At 40.9% G+C, this 16,290-nt stretch overlaps 1 protein-coding gene across 3 annotated transcripts in view; it reads right to left on the bottom strand.

Annotated features, from left to right (window-relative positions):
• Gpr156 (G protein-coupled receptor 156) overlaps nt 1-11,157 on the bottom strand; it is a 98,585-nt gene extending 87,428 nt beyond the window's left edge. For 2 of the 3 annotated variants that reach the window (XM_058583474.1, XM_046457953.2), the window contains exons 1-2: nt 10,974-11,157; nt 2,235-2,310 (exon numbers count right to left, since the gene is read on the bottom strand). The gene's annotated coding sequence lies outside the window, so the exon portion shown is untranslated. The remainder of the gene's footprint in view (nt 1-2,234; nt 2,311-10,973) is intronic. The other variant, XM_058583473.1, reaches the window with a different exon arrangement.
• Nucleotides 11,158-16,290: the final 5,133 nt, after the last annotated feature.

The following is a 16,290-nucleotide window of genomic DNA, read 5'->3' on the forward strand; positions in this document are numbered from 1 at the left end:
GTTCTACACTCCAATTTTTATCTTCCCAGCACAATAAGACTTCAAGTAGCTCTGATTAGCTTTCACCTTTTTAGCACCTGTTTAGATTTTTATCTCTTTGTCTGTGCTACTTATAAATTAGTGAATAACTTAAAAGAAAAATTGCTCTGACTACTATGCCTCTGTTCTTCCCATGATCATGATCTCTTGTGTCATAGCTCATTTGGTATCCTTGAATTCCAATTATTTATTTTCTCCCAAGCCCTACCAAACTGGAGAATATTCTGCTCAGTTTCTCCAACTCTTAGCAGCTGCTTATTGTTTGGATTCTTAGATTCTCCTCACATGCTACTTAATAAATCATAAATATCTCAAGGGAAAAAGCAGTCTAGAATGTGGTGCAATCAATGTGTTTCTCTTCTTTCTGAGTTCTGAGCACTCAAATCCTAGTTGCCTTAGTATGTCTTCCATACCTTAAAATAAATGCTTTAAATCCAGCTTTTCTACATGTTCTCTATGGAAGCAAGTCCACTACCAACTAGTCCATTACTGCTAGAAGCAGATGTCCAATGTCCTGAAGTATCTTTAATCTTATTTTTTTTCATTGACAAGTTCAATTTTTTAAAAATATACTTAATCTACAAATACAAATGGCAGTGCAAACAGTACAAGATGCAACTATCCTTACTTTTAACTACAAGATCAATTAAGATACATTATAGAATCCCTAAGTTATGAAAGACAAATCTATTATAGGAACTAGTTTTATTGTCTTTATTAGTATATACATGAAAATTGAAAGTTCATAACAAAGTATATATTAACAAAGGGTGATGCTTACTCCGCAACGTGTGCAAATTAAACTCTTATGCTTAGAATTCAATTGCAATAACTTCTATTCTGTGTTTCTCTTACATTCTCTTACTTTTGAAAGCTACTAAGCAAAAGCTGCAGCATGCAGAATTCAATAACAAACTATTTGCTAACAGAACTTGATAATTTCTTTCCCCTGCTTAGCTAATATTTGCATTTTAAACAAGACTCACCCTGGTGTTTTGGATATGGATTAGAGACCACAGATTTCCATAAAGTATCTACTAGCTCAGAGACCCACTCATCACACCACAGTCTTCACTGAGGATTTTAAAATCATATACTTGTGGCTATTTGTCCATTAATTGTACCTCACTTGTTCGTACTCACCAGTTTCCCTTAATGCTTCTCTGATATTTCCTCCAGCTCTGGTGTGGTGGGGGAGTCCCATTCCTCATTAGTCTAGGGGACTAAAGTTTTACAGCCCAACAAGAGCAAAACTAAAAATGAAAGCCAAGGACTCCTGGGACACTCATTCCTACTACCAAGTTGTTTAAAATCATTTGTTTAAAAGCTTCACATCTGTTGCTTGGCACTGATCCTGAAGCTCCAAGACCCCTACCATCTTAACTAATTATCCTCATGTCAAATAATCAGTTACAGCTGATTAACTATATGCTTATAAAACTTCACAAATCCCAGATCCTCAAAATGGAGGGAGTACACCGAGACGGGAATCAAATGACCTTCCTCAATCCAACTGTTAAAAAAAAAAGGGCATGGCAAAAACCACATACCAGACACAGCTCTATGAGAAAATTCTGTAACTGAGCCCGTTCTCTCTGAAAGCACATCCCTCCCCAACACACTACCCCTCAGATGCGGTTGCCACAGATGAAGACCATGTATAATTCCACAGCATGGAATAAATGAGCAAGGGGAATTGTAAACAGTCTGGCCAACCAAAAGCAAGGGAGACACAATGCAAGCAAGATACTGCAGGCCCTGTCCCACTGGGCTGATATAATCCACACTTGGCACAGAGGAGCTCTCTCTGCAGGCTCTCCTGCCTATGCTCACAGGCACTCCCACAGGAAGGTGGCAGGAGAAGGGGAGAAAGACCAAATGAGGGAGGGAAACAACGGCTGTAGAGGAGACCCATGGTGAAGATTAAAATTGTGTGTATTCCCTTTGGCCCAGAAATGCCAGTTTGGGAATCTCTCCCATGGAAATAAAAACCAAAGCGTACAGTGGGTAGAGATGTTGCTCAATGGTAGAGTGCTTGCCTAGCATGCGTAAAGCCCTGGGTTCAATCCTTAGCACTTCAAAACAACAACAAAACCCCAAAGTGTATGAATAGAGAATGTTTATTGTGGAATAATTTGCTGTGCTAAAAAACAAAGCAAGGGCTGGGGATGTGGCTCAAGCGGTAGCGTGCTCACCTGGCATGCACGGGGCACTGGGTTTGATCCTCAGCACTACATAAAAATAAAATACAGATGTTGTGTCCACCGAAAACTAAAAAATAAATAAACAAATATTAAAAAAAGTTCTCTCTCTCTCTCTTAAAAAAAAAAAAAAAGCAAAGCATGAATATTTATCAATGGGGAAATAATGGGAAAAACCATGAAACTTTCTACAATGAAATACTAGGTAGCTGTTAAAAACAATAAATTGGATCCATTATGTTTGATCTAGAATAATGTACATAATCTAATAAATAATACATAATATAATAAATTATGACTGCACTGATTGGGAATTGGATTTCAATACTGTATAAAACTAGGTCTATTTTTGTTTTCCCCTAACTACTTAGGTATAATCCTTCAGGATATTTTTCAGGCCCCTCCATCCTGGTAGGTCCCACACTTCAATTTTTATCTTCCTAGCACAATAAAACAACAGATTAACTAGTAGTATATAATCCCAGTCACACAAAAAACAGAAAATAGTTCTACATTTGCTTGTTTGAATATAGAAAGGAACTGACAGTGAACTTCTGACAGTGGTTTTCTCAGAAACATAGGGGAGGGGAAAGAAAGTAAAGATTTAGAAAATTTTTCTTATATACTGCTTTCTTAAGACTTAAATGGGTGGGCATTACATAAATGATTTAAAAATGCAGTTAAAAGTTTAAAAGGACTTTTTGAGACTTTATAATTGCAAGTAATGCCAGCCCTAGAGTTCAGTGCAGTGTGTGGTTCTCTGGTATTTGGTTTTAATTGATCCTGGTGGACAAAGACAACAACTTCTGGTCCTGGAGAGAGGGCTCACCTGTGTCACTCAACAGAGGCCAATTAAAGCACAAAATCGACAGTGCCCTTGGAAAAAGCCAGTGGTTATGAAATGAAAACCACATCTACTTCTCCAAAGCCTCAGCCACAGAGCTTCCCAGAGGGCTGACTGAGCCGGAGAGCAGCCAGCAAAGGCGTGGACGAGAATAGCACAGGCTTTTGTTTGAGAAAAATCCCACTACTCCCAACTATTGACAGCCTTTGTTGGCTCCTATTCCATACTTCAGAGGCAAGGAGCACAAAGCTGGCCTGGCCTCCCCAGGAATAAATATAAAACTGTGGGAGAGCTGCTGCTGGCCAGGTTTGAAGTGGTCTGTGTTAGCACTTTGGCAGAAGATACTTTGAGCACCACTGGAAGCCACCTGTGGGCTTTCCAACTGTCACCCACAGAATGGCATTGGCCAAGGCAATGGCCATGGGGGTGTGATACTTTGTTTAGTTTTAACAATTTGGTTTCATACTAAGAGATACTTTCAAATCTTCTGGGGGGACCACAGACATGGAACATTAAAAAATAAAGAAAAATATTCAAAAGTTAGCAGTCTGTGAAGACTTAACTTTTAAATTATTCACTCACCTTCCCATATCTTTTTTTTTCCTATGATGCTACTCTCCCTCACCCATACCTCTTATTCTATTTCTCTACTTAACCTCTTAATAAGTTTTCCTTAGTTATCATTAAAAAATCCATGCTTATTATAGCAAATATGGAAAATACAGATAAGATGAAAAGAAGAAAAATGATCATGTATAATCTCACTACTAATATTTTGGAATAATTTACCCTTTTAAGTAGCCTGCATGTGTGTGTGAGTGTGTGTGTGTGTGTGTGTGTGTGTGTGTGTTTGCAAATACAGATGAATGTCTCACATATGTAACTAATATTATGAAGAAATATAAGAGAATGGAAGAGTGAAAGAGGGGTCTGGATGGAGCACTGCTGCTGGGACCTGAACTGCTGTGATATGGTCATGTGCTTTTGTGCATGGAGCCTGTATTAATATTCCTCAGAATGACTGTGACAAGCAGCCTTTGTGTCTCCTCCCCTCCTTTCTCCTCACAGCTGCTTTGGAAGTCAGCAATATTTGCATGTGAAGAGTCCCATGCGTGGTTATTTGATCTTCTTTCATTCCAGTTTCTCACTGGCAGATAATTGAGTATCTACAACCCCACTCTTCTCTTCCTTTTCCTGTCTCCTGCTATTAGCTTTTCCTCTCTCTCTTTATTGTAATCTTCTGGGTTTATCCTACTGCATCTAAAAGCATCTGGCAGCCATCACAGACTCAGGCACAATCACAGGACCATCAAAATGTCTGTTCAGAAAAGGCACACAGCAAGGCATGCACCCTGTTCATCAGCTCAGAGGAAATACCACAGTTAAAGTGGTCCTAACAATGAGAGATGCCACCTCACGAAGAGAATAAGGCATAGTCAAGATCAGGGCCAAGAAAACTTTTGTTGACCTGGGGTTTTGCCAGACTAGCACTTCCAGTTCCTTAGCACACCTTCAGCCCAGACCACATTGTCAGGGCCTTTGCATTTCCCTAGCTAAGAGTCTCTGCCTTCTCTCTCAAGATCTTCCCAATGACTCTTGCAAAATCAAGATTAGTGCTGGCAGTGCCCACTGATGGTCTGATATTCCAGCAGGGGCAGATGGCAGTGGGAAGGCCCAGAGCCTACTTACCTGGGTGTTCCCAAAGGAACTCTGGAATCCATACTGCCCACGGTAGCAAGAGAGCAATTCCAACCAGCAAGACTCTGGGGGAGTTGTGAAGCTTCTCTTTGAGGCTTTCCCATGCCATTTTCTCTCCTGGCCACCAGAAATCCCTTCTCCCCATCAGAACCCCAGAGCTTTCTAGCTAATCTATATCCAGTCATATCTGCAGGTTCTGCATCTGTGGATTCAACCAACTACAGATTGAAAATACAGAAGAAAGAAAAGCTGTGCTGAATAGATGAGTTTTCTTGTCATGCTTCCTGAAACAACACAGTATAACAAGCATTTATATAATGTTTACATTGTATTAGATATTATAAGTAATCTAGAGATGATTCAAAGTATATGAGAGGATATGTGTATGTTATAAGCAAATACTACACAATTTTATGTGAGGGATTTAAGCATCTGCAGATTCAGGGACCTGTAGGGGTTGCTGGGATCAATCCCCCAGGGATACTGAATGACAGACTTATAGGCAAACCTCCTCACTGCAGCACTTAAGACTGACTTCCCCAAGACCATTACTTGTGAAATTATCTCTTCCTGGTCATAGGCATCAGGTATAGATGAATGATAGATTTAACACCCTTCTACTTATTTTCTGGGGTTAAAAATAAACATCCTGGCCAGATGTGGTGGAATATGCCTGTAATCCCAGCTGTTTAGGAGACTGAGGCAGGAGGATTGCAAGTTCAAGGCCAGCCTCAGCAACTTAGCAAGACCCTAAGCAAATTAGCAAGATTCTGTCTCAAAATAAAAAATAAAAAAAGAATGTGGCCCAGTGGTTGAGCATCTCTGGGTTCAATCCCTGGTACTTAAATAAATAAATAAAATAAACACCCTGGTTTATGAAAAAAATGTGAGTCCTTTTGTATAGGAACTGGCAGCCTCAAGGGAGAACACACATGGAAGGTGACTGTCTATCAAAGAGCATGACCTCAACCCTCTACTGCCAGTTGCCTCTCTAATCCCAGCCCAGTGGCTAGGCAAAGCAGGTCTGGGTTTTGTAGGTACTCTCTGCCAACCTCCTTGTTAAAATCTTCTGCTGCCTGGCAACTCACATCTGAAGTATACTGACACAGATTTGGGTTCAATTGATAATGGTGTACTCAGACCTCAACTTTCCTCACTGAGGCAAAGAGGTCGTGATGGACACTGGAGAGTGCAACATGCAGCTAATGGATTCTGTGTGACTCAGCATTCTGAGTATGTTTGTTGCAGGGCAGGAAGGTGGTTAATGAGATCACCAACCTGGTCAGTCTGGTCAGTCCTGGAGCTATACTGAATGAATATAAACTTGTCTTGCTTACCTCACATAGACTAGACTGCACAGAGTCTCTAGACTGGACTGCACATAGTAAAATATTCTGGAAGTGCCTTGGACACAAACATACCTCAAGGCCTTGCCTAGGCTGGATGTACTTCCTAAGAAGGGCTCAAGATCTGACACAATCTCTGGTCAAAATTTATATGACTCCCTAGGACAAGCAGATCTGTACTTCTGAGCCATCCATAAGGTGGCCTTTGGCTCTCTGGCTTTCTCTCTTACTGTAACCCTGCTTTGTCCTTCCCCTCACCCCCTTCCCACCATATTCAAACCACAATGGTACTTTGGCCCTAATTCAAATATCTGCTGAAATTATGCTGTTCCTTTGGAAATGTTCTTCCACACCACAACTACCAAAGAGGCACACTTCCTTCAGAACCCAGCTCAAATTCAGCTTCTTCCAGGGAGGAAAATGTCTACTCCTGGAGCCATTCTCCACCTGGAAACCCTGGCCAGCCTCCACCCAGCCCCAGTCTCTCGTGGCAGGATGTAATAACTTAATTATAGCACTTTGCATAGTTGTTTTGTATAAGCTTTTCCACGTCAATGTCAAAGGAACGGGTGCCTTTTACAAGGCTGACTCCTCCATTCTTTCCTTTGGGTGAAGGCATTCCACCATAATTAATTCTTCCTTATTTGAACAAGTTCTTTTCACTATCCCCTCTGGATTTGCACCTTTGAGGGTACTACATTAACAGATCCTTCTTTTGTCAAGCCATTTTTAATACTCATTGCTTGATCTAGACACAATTAATGCTCATTTTTTTCCGGGTGCTCATTCTCCCCTACCCCCAGAAAGCAGGGTGCTTTGCAATGTGGGGTTTTCAGTAACATGGATGTTCTCAGGCTGTATCATCTGTCTCTGAGAACCTCACGTTTATGACAAGCGTCTCAGAAATCTACATGTAAACCAATGCCCCATGGAAACACATAAATATTTTATCAGGCTCTGAATAAGATTCTTGCTTATAAATGTTTAAACACTGGGTAGCATAATGCTCAGAGGCTGATTAGAGCCAACTTGTAGTGGGATGGGGAAGCTGAGAGAGGAGGGGAATGCTACAGCAGTGGCAGGAGGCATCTTGTCTCTCCTAAGGACCTAGGAACATTTCATGTGCACCTGAAAGCTCCTTCAATTTGCATAGGCTCTCATTTTCCAATTGCTATTCCCTGGAATAGAGGTCAGGCAGCTCCCAGTGGGGCTGAATAGGGAGGTTACTGGTGGGGCTGCCAGCAGACTGCCACATCAGTCACAGACTCCATCAACTTGCCATACTTCTATCAGCACTGGTGGCACAAGGAAGATTTTCTTCAAATAAAGTATTTAGCATTCAAATTGAAGGATGTTCATGGTAGTTTTATTCAAAATAGGCCCAAACAGTAAACAACCCAAGTGTCCATCAGTAAGAGCACAAAGAACCACATGGTAGATATTCAGACAATGAGTAGTACCTTGGTATAAAAAGAAAAGAAAAAACTACTAAAATACTCAACAACATAGATGGATCTTACAAATATTATGCAGAGCCAAAAGAAGCCAGACACAAGAGTGCATGCGTGTAATTGCACATGTACCAAGTTTAGGAAGCCACAAAATTATATTTAAAGAAATCAGAACAAAGATTTCATTCCGACTTCTAGATGGTGCAGGGGGCTAGAAAGAGGCATGAGGAAAATTTCTGGGATTGAAATTTGTTATATCTTGTTTGGAATGAGTTGTTCAAACTGGCCCAACCTCCAACACAGGATTCAGCTTAGAAGCTTTGTGAGGATAAAAGAGGCCACTGATCTCCAAGATCATTTACCTATAAAATATTGATTAACTGAGTCATCTAAAAGAACTTCTAGTATTTTATCAAGGGTTTCACAGTCCTTATGGGACACAATGCCGTGTCTGTGTCATTTAATTATTTAACTTATTCAATAATATTTATTGTTTATAATATGCTAAATAGGGGCACAACCATAAACAAAATTAAAAACTCTTTTGTCCTTATGGAGTTCACATCTGAGTGGGGATCTGCTCAATTAACAATGAAACAAATATATAATATCAGGTAGTAATAAGTGCTGTGTAGAAAGTAAAAGCAGGGTCAGATGATAGTGACAAAAGACTGTTTTAGATCAGGTAGCCTAGGAAGTCTCACTGAGGAGGCCACATTTTGAAAAGACCTGAAAGAGCTGAGAAATTGAATTAGTGAAGTATCTGAGGGAAGAGTGTTCAGACACTGGGAACAGAAAGGAGGACAGTGAGTAAGAGGACATGATACAATGAGGCCACACGGGCCAGATCACATAGGGCCTTAGCCAGGAGAGCTGGAATTTATTTGAAGTGTGAGAGGAGGCCCTTGGAGAGTATTACAAAGCAAAGTGATATAATCCAACAGATTTTGGGTTTTTTTGGTTTTTGTTTTTTTTTTCCCAGTGCTGGGGATTGAACCCTGAGTGGTCTACCAATGAGCTACCTCTTCAGCCCCTGCCCTTCTTATTTTGAGACATGGTCTCACTAAATTACCCAGGCTGTCCTTGAACACACCATTCTCCTGCTTCATTCATCCTCCTGCCTCAACCTCACGATTAGCTGAAATTACAGGTGTAATATAAAATATCAGTTGAAGCCACAGTGTCTGGCTTCAACTGATATTTTAAGGAGGAAAAAAAAAGCACTTAAGAGATTTGCCCAGAATTTTTGTGGAAAAGTCAGAAGAATAAGATCCTTTTTTTTTCTCAAAATCTAACATCCTTCATACATCTATTTCTTAATTACCTTCTGATTCAAACTCTGTCCAAGGCCATATCACCTATTTTTGGAGTCTTAATTCTGAGTTTTATTAACAAGTTTATGTTTTAAGATAATTATAAATTTATAAAAAGAGAGCCAGGTAACTTTTCTGTATAACTAAAAATTTTCATTACAAAACATTGGAGGAAAAAGGAGACTTAGGGCTTTGCATCCTTTATCAAGCAAATCCATCAGCAACTAAAACATGAATATTTTGGTTCTCAACCCTTTCTGTAAAATACAGGTTCTGAATTTTTACTGAATGTAGGACATCAATTTGAACTCTCAAATCAAACTTTTCTGCCTAAATAAGTCCATGCTTCATCATTTTTATGGCATAACAGAGTCTGGACCCTCTTTCCCTCTCCAGGGCCCTAAACAACTAAAAAACCTAGAAGGGATGGGATAAAATTTGTGGATAGAGGAGGTTGTTCTCAGAGAAGACTTCATCTTCTTCCAACCCCATCTGAATGCTCTTATGGCCAAACAGGAAAAAAATAAAATTAAATTTTAAAAAAGTAAATATTGGAATCCTCAACAGGAAACAAACTGTTAAGTGCCTCTTTTCTTTTTGAGATGCTCTTTCCTTCAATCGTTATTCTCTCCCTCTCTGGAGAACCTTCTAGGCTGGAAGTTGCTTAATCCCACCCTCTCCAGGGGTCTCCTTTTTGCCTTCTCTAGCTTTAAGGTCCTCTATCTCCAGCCTGCCATTATTCTGCCTCTGATGGGGCCAACTCTAGACTTGGGAAACAGAGAGGAGCTAAAAGCTGGAGATAAGAGAAGAGGGGAAACAAAGGGCAGACCCCAGAGACTGTGGCGGCCCTGAAGTGCAATTAAGCTGGCAAAATATGGGGACCAGGGAGCCACCTCCACTCTCTCCTGAGAGATCCCTAACTCAAGCAAAGTTTATCCAAGTACTTTATTCTCCAGAAGCAAATTGCCTAAACCTTAGACAAGAGCTTTCTTAGTCACTTATCTGCACACCCATTTGCTCTACCTACAATGAAAGAATCTAGTGTTTTTATTAGCGACTGCTGTCCAGACTGCTGGGAGACTCCCTGTACAGAAGTTAGCCACTGGTAGAGAAAAATGAATTTTTCTTTGCAGGCCTTGCTGCCTACTACATCAGTTTTTTTTTTTTCTTCCAGTTTTTAACCCCTATTTGAAAATCTTTCCCTTTCACCTAGGGATGCAAAAATGTATTGTTATCCACTATATCCTTGTTTAAAGTCTACATTAAGAAAGACATTTTATTATAGGGTAGAACATAATTTGCCTATTACTCATGCATGCTTGTACCTAGAAAACCAACAAAAGGGTAAGAGTAGCCACGCCACGACTTCCCTCCCCAGATTTCTATTTTGAAATATTACGAACATAACTCGATTTTAAAGACAACCTTAAGGATCCTGTTCTGCAGCAGCACCTATATACAGAGAGATTTCTAACAAGAAACCTGCGGTTTATGATTGAGCTCACTTGGAAAGGCTGCTTATCCGAGTACAAGGATGCTACTGTGTCCAGACGTCTCCTCTGTGCCCAGAAGCAAGGCAGTATGACTGCCCATAGCGCAATAAAATTTTCTCTTTTCAGACTTCACAGTCTACGTGGGGGAACTCAAAAGCGTCCCGTCCTGTCCCCTGGGAGTGAACGCACCTCTACGAGATAGATTTGGGGATACGTTCTGCGAGGAGGCGCTGGGAAATCTTGGGGCGGTGGGAAAGTGTTTTTGGACCTCTGGTTTTCAACAGCCTGTCGTCCATTCAACACATCAGACCAGCCCAAACCCTCTTCACACCAAATTCCAGCGCTCTTCCCCTCTCCTTCCGATGTCCGCTCGCATCCCGGAGGAGGGACCCCGCTCTTTCATCAAATTTCTAAGAAAGTTTCTTAACTGTTTCCAAAGAAATCGCCCTGATTCTAGAGAAGAGACAAAACCCCGCCCCACTTCCCACTTTTTATTTTGTAACTATACGACGTTTTGTGGAAATATAGTGTCCACAGAGAGGTGCTACAAAATCCCGAATATGGGATCCTCAAGGGCTCCGAGCTCACCTCACCGGGTCCCGGACCGCCGAGAAGCGCCCAACGCGGGGGTCCGCGGGCCGCCCGAGGTCCTCGGGTCTCTCGTGTGTTCGCAGCGCTCGGAGGGACCCGGAGGGACAGGGCGGACAGGAACTCGGGCCCATCGCCCCACCGGGAGCCGGCGTGGAGGCGGCGGGACCGCGACGCCGGCCTCTGCGGGGTGCTGGGCGCGCGCTGCCCTGCGGGGCCGCCCCTGGCCCGGTCCTGGCTGGGCCGCCCCGCCCGTGCTCCCTGGCGCCGCCCCGCGCCCGGGCGTCCCAACTTGGCGCTGGGCTCTGCCAACCGGACCCAGCGCAGCTATTCCGACTGCCCTGAGTCCCCCGGGGCAGCCCCGCCTTCGGCCGCCTCGCACCAAGCACCTCTTGGTGGGCGCCTTCCGTTCCGCGCCCCTGCCCAGGCTTCGCGCCAGCCGCTGCCTAGGAGCTGGCCCTGGGCCGTGGTGCCTTAAGCTCTGGTCCCACGGGTGCCCCAGTAATGAGGCTGGAGGGATCCCACCCCAATATTCATTTTTATTTCTGGAGTTACCCATTTTTTGGTTTTGTGTGTATATGTGTATACGCGTGCGCCCACACAAGTATGTACATGAATTAAATATAAATACACAAATGTATATATGTGAATGAAAATACATGAGTTAAATAAATATACACACAAGTGTATATATATAAATTATATCTACACATAAAAGTATATGTAAGTATATATTGTGTGTGTGTTTGTGTGTATGGGCGCGTGTGTATGACATACATGTTCTGAGGGTTCTGGATTCTTTATATTGAGTTTATGTTTATTTTATAATCAGAAAGGCAAGACTTTTACTTTTTCCAGTTGTGTAGAAAGGAGGCCACAAATAAGATTCACACCCAAGTCACTATCCATCCCTTAAAAATGTGTGTGCAACTGTGTTCAGTTAGGACACCCTTAAGGAGAAGCCATAGCCTGAGACAGCTGAAAAGGGTCCTGGGGATCCATTTTGTTTCTATATTCTCGTTTATTTTATTTAAAAATCTCAGCTTATGTGTGCTAGTTGAGAAATACTGCATTTTAATGACTAACCTGAGGGGATCACAGCCTGGGCAGCGGCAGTTAAGGCCTCCAGACTTCCACCACACTATAGCGACATTCTTAGATGTTTGTACACACTGTTACTCAAAGGCTTCTTTTTACAGAAAAGGCTATACTGAGGAGGAAAACATGAAGAAGAAAGGATGGCCAAGGTTTTCACTCATGACAGTGAGTAAAACAATACCGTTTTTTAGGCAGGAGATGTAACTTAGAGGGAGAGAGTTTGCCTTGCACACACAAGGCCCCAGGTTCAGCACTGCAAACAAACAAAGCAACAACACTGGTTCCCAAGCTAGATCTGGCAAAGGCCTGTAATCCCAGCTACTTGGGAGGCTGAAGCAGTAGGATCACAATTTCCCGGCCAATTGCTGCAACTGTGCTATACTTTGTCTCAAAATAAAAAAGGCAGGGGATGTAGTTCAACGTAGTTCAATCCCCAGCACAGAAGGGAAAGGGCAGGGAATGGGGGATGGTTTCCCAGGTACATGAATTATGTCCAAAATTTTACCTTGGGTGGTTTCCAGATCTCACATTGTACGGGGCCAGATCCTTTCATTTAAGGTCTCTAGAAGCCTCTGCCTTGGGGGTTGCTCCAATTGAGAAGGCTTCTGGGTTCTTCTTTCTCAGCCACGGGTCACTTCAGAGTTCAGAACCAGAGGTTTGGTTCTGTGGTTCAAGATTCAGAATTTGCTTTTCTGATGTCTGTAAAGCTTTGATTTATCTCAGAATTCCTCCAGGCTCTTAGCCTGGTATTCTCATTGCGCCCTCTGTGTTCTGTAAGATATTAGAATCTTCTCATTCCAGATTGCAGTATTCCTCAACAGCTCTGTTGTCAGGCACTGAATATTTTCATCTTCCACCTGGGCCACCTATATATACCGCAAAAATGTTTCTGGAAAGAGAAACTAGAAAAACCATCCCATTTACAATAGCCTCAAAAAAAAAAAAAAAAAACCACTTGGGAATAAACAAAAGAGATAAAAGACCTCTACAATGAAAACTACTTAAAGAAGACCTTAGAATATGGAAAGATCTACCTTGTTCTTGGATAGGCAATATTAATATTATAAAAATGACCATACTACCAGAAGCACTATACAGATTCAATGCAATCTCAATCAAAATCCCAATGACATTCCTCATAGAAATAGAAAAAGCAATCATGAAATTCAACTGGAAAAATAAGAGGCCCAGTATAGCCAAAGCAATCCTTAGCAAGAAAAGTGAAGCTTGTGGCATTATATTCCAGACTTATATTATATTACAGAGCAATAATAACAAAAACAGCATGGTATTGGCACCAAAATAGACCTATAGTCTAATGGTACAGAATAGAGGACACAGAGACTAACCCACATAACTACAGTTATTTTATATTAAACAAAGGCGCCAAAAACGTACATTGGAGAAAAGGTAGCCTCTTCAACAAATGGTGCTTGCAAAAGTGGAAATCCACATATAACAAAATGAAATTAAACCTCTATCTCTCACCATGCACAAAACTCAACTCAAAGTGGATCAAGGACCTAGGAATTAAACCAGAGATCTTGCGCCTAATGGAAAAAAATGTAAACCCAAATCTCCATCATGTCAGATTAGGCCTCAACTTCCTTAATAAGACTCCTATATCACAAGAATTAAAACCAAGAATCAGTAAACTGGATGGATTCAAACTAAAAAGCTTCTTCTCAGCAAAGAAACAATCAGTGAGGTGAACAGAGAGCCTACAGAATGGGAGCAAATCTTTACACAAGCACATCAGATAGCGCACTAATCTCTAGGATTATAAAGCACTCAAAAACCTAACACCAAAAAACCAAATAACCCAACCAATAAATGGATCAAGGAACTAAACAGACACTTCTCAGAAGAGGATATACAATCAATCAACAAATGTATGAAAAATGTTCAACATCTCTAGCAATTAGAGAAATGCAAATCAAAACTACTCTAAGATTTCATCTCATTCCAGTCAGAATGGCAGCTATCAAAAATATAAACAATAAGTGTTGGAGAGGATATGGGGAAAAAGGCACACTCATACATTGCTGGTGGGACTGCAAATTGGTGCAGTCATTATGGAAAGCAGTATGGTGATTCCTTGGAAAATTTGGAATGGAACCACCACTTGACCCAGCTATCGCACTCCTCTGTTTATACCCAAAGGACTTAAAAACAGCATACTACAGGGACACAGTCATATCAATGTTTATAGCAGCACATTTCACAATAGCTAATCTGTGGAACCAACCTAGATGTCCTTCAATAGATGAATGGATAGGAAACGTTGGTATGTATACACACATTACTCAGCTTTAAAAGAGGATAAAATCATGGCATATGCAGGTAAATGGATGGAGTTGGAGAATATAATGCTAAGTGAAGTATGCCAATCCCAAAAAACCAAAGGCCGAATGTTTTCTTTGATATGAGGATGCTGACTCATAATGGCCAGGGGGGGGGGGGGAGCATGGGAGGAATGGAGGAACTTTAGATAGGGCAAAGGGGAGGGAGGGGAAGGGAAGGGGCAAGGGGGTAGGAATGACGGTAGAATGAGTTAGACATCATTACCCTAAGTACATGTATGAAGACACAAATGGTGTGAAAATAATTTGTGTACAACCAGTGACTTGAAAAATTGTGCTCTGTATGTGTAATATGAAATGAATTGCATTCTGCCATCATAACAAGTTAGAATAAATAAATAATTTAATAAATTAGGCCACACAGATTTTTTAGATAAATAACCATTCTTTGTACATAAACTGCATGCTTATCACAAAAATACATAAAATAATAAGAAAGGGAATAAGCCTCCCTATATTGAAAGGGCCACTGTTAATGTTTCGGTGATGGCATTTCATGCATCTCGTTATGTACACATGCATGCATATATGGAATTATTTCATACATGCTGTTTTCTTTTTTTATTATTTAGTTGTCAACGGATCTTTTTAAAATTTTAATGTATATATGTATTTATTTAATGCAGTGCTGAGGATTGAACCCAGGGCCTCACACATGCCAGGCAAGAACTCTACCACTGAGCCACAACTCCAGCCCCATGTTGTTTTCTTTTTTTTTTTTTTTGAATTTTTTATTGTTGGTTGTTCAAAACATTACATAGTTCTTGAGATATCATATTTCACACTTTGATTCAAGTGGGTTATGAGCTCCCACCATGTTGTTTTCTTTTAGGTGCCTTCTGTTCTAGTCCTTTCTTCTATGACTTTATCACTCAGTGCTCTGCCCTTTACTCCCAACTAATTATGTGGTTTTCCTTAATTTTTTCATGTCAATTTCTTTCATGTATCTACATCTAAACCTGTGGAATACCATAATAAATATACCCCCTTAACCACAGGGCTACCATCTGGATTTGAATTATATCTTCTGATCAGCACACCTGGAGAATAGCACTTATATTCCTTTTTTCAAAGCCCTCTCTTCCCCCCTGGCAAGTAGAGTTGTAGCCTATGAGACCTAAGTTCATTGTGTTATCTCATTTTCTAGCAAATCAATAAAACATTTTTCCTTTTTCTCAGAACCTCATTCCCATTGTTAGATCAGCATGAAGACAAGGACCAAACTTTTGATATCAACGCAACAATATTAAGAGATGTGGACTTTGGGAAGTGATTAAACCAAGCAGGCTCCGCCATCAAGTATGAAATTAACCTCCTTATAAAAGAACTCAAGGTTGAAGGAAAAGCCTTCTTGCCCTTTCTCTTTCTACCATGTAAGTATACAGTGTTCATTGCCCCTGGAGGAGACAGCAACAGAGAAGAGAAGGCTGGGTTCTTAGCAGACACTGAACCTTGGACTTCCAGCCTCCAGAACTGTGAGCAATAAATTTCTATTACTTATAAATTATCTAGTCTCTGGTATTTGTTATAGCAGCACAAACAGACTAAAGTGTGGCTCTTTTTGTATTTATTATACTTAGAGTTTACTGAGTTTCTTGGATTTTTTAAAAACAAAATTTGATAAGCCATTATTTCTTGAAATATTGTTTCATCCTTTCCTCCCTCCCTCCCCACCTCCCTCTCCTGTTTCTATTATTAGATTTCTATTATGCTTATTATGGTGTCATACAAGCCTTTGAGTTTTCATCTTTCTGTATTATTTCTTTCTGTTTTTTTCAGACTGAATTATCTCAGTTGACTTACCTTCAAATTTTGCTGATTATTTCTTCAATCTTTTAAATCTGATGTTAAGCCCC

This window comes from Marmota monax, unplaced genomic scaffold (genome assembly GCF_021218885.2).
Source record: "Marmota monax isolate L192 unplaced genomic scaffold, Marmota_monax_Labrador192_F-V1.1 WCK01_AAM20220418_F8-fsc00052, whole genome shotgun sequence".
In the NCBI taxonomy this organism is placed as follows: Eukaryota; Metazoa; Chordata; class Mammalia; order Rodentia; family Sciuridae; genus Marmota; species Marmota monax.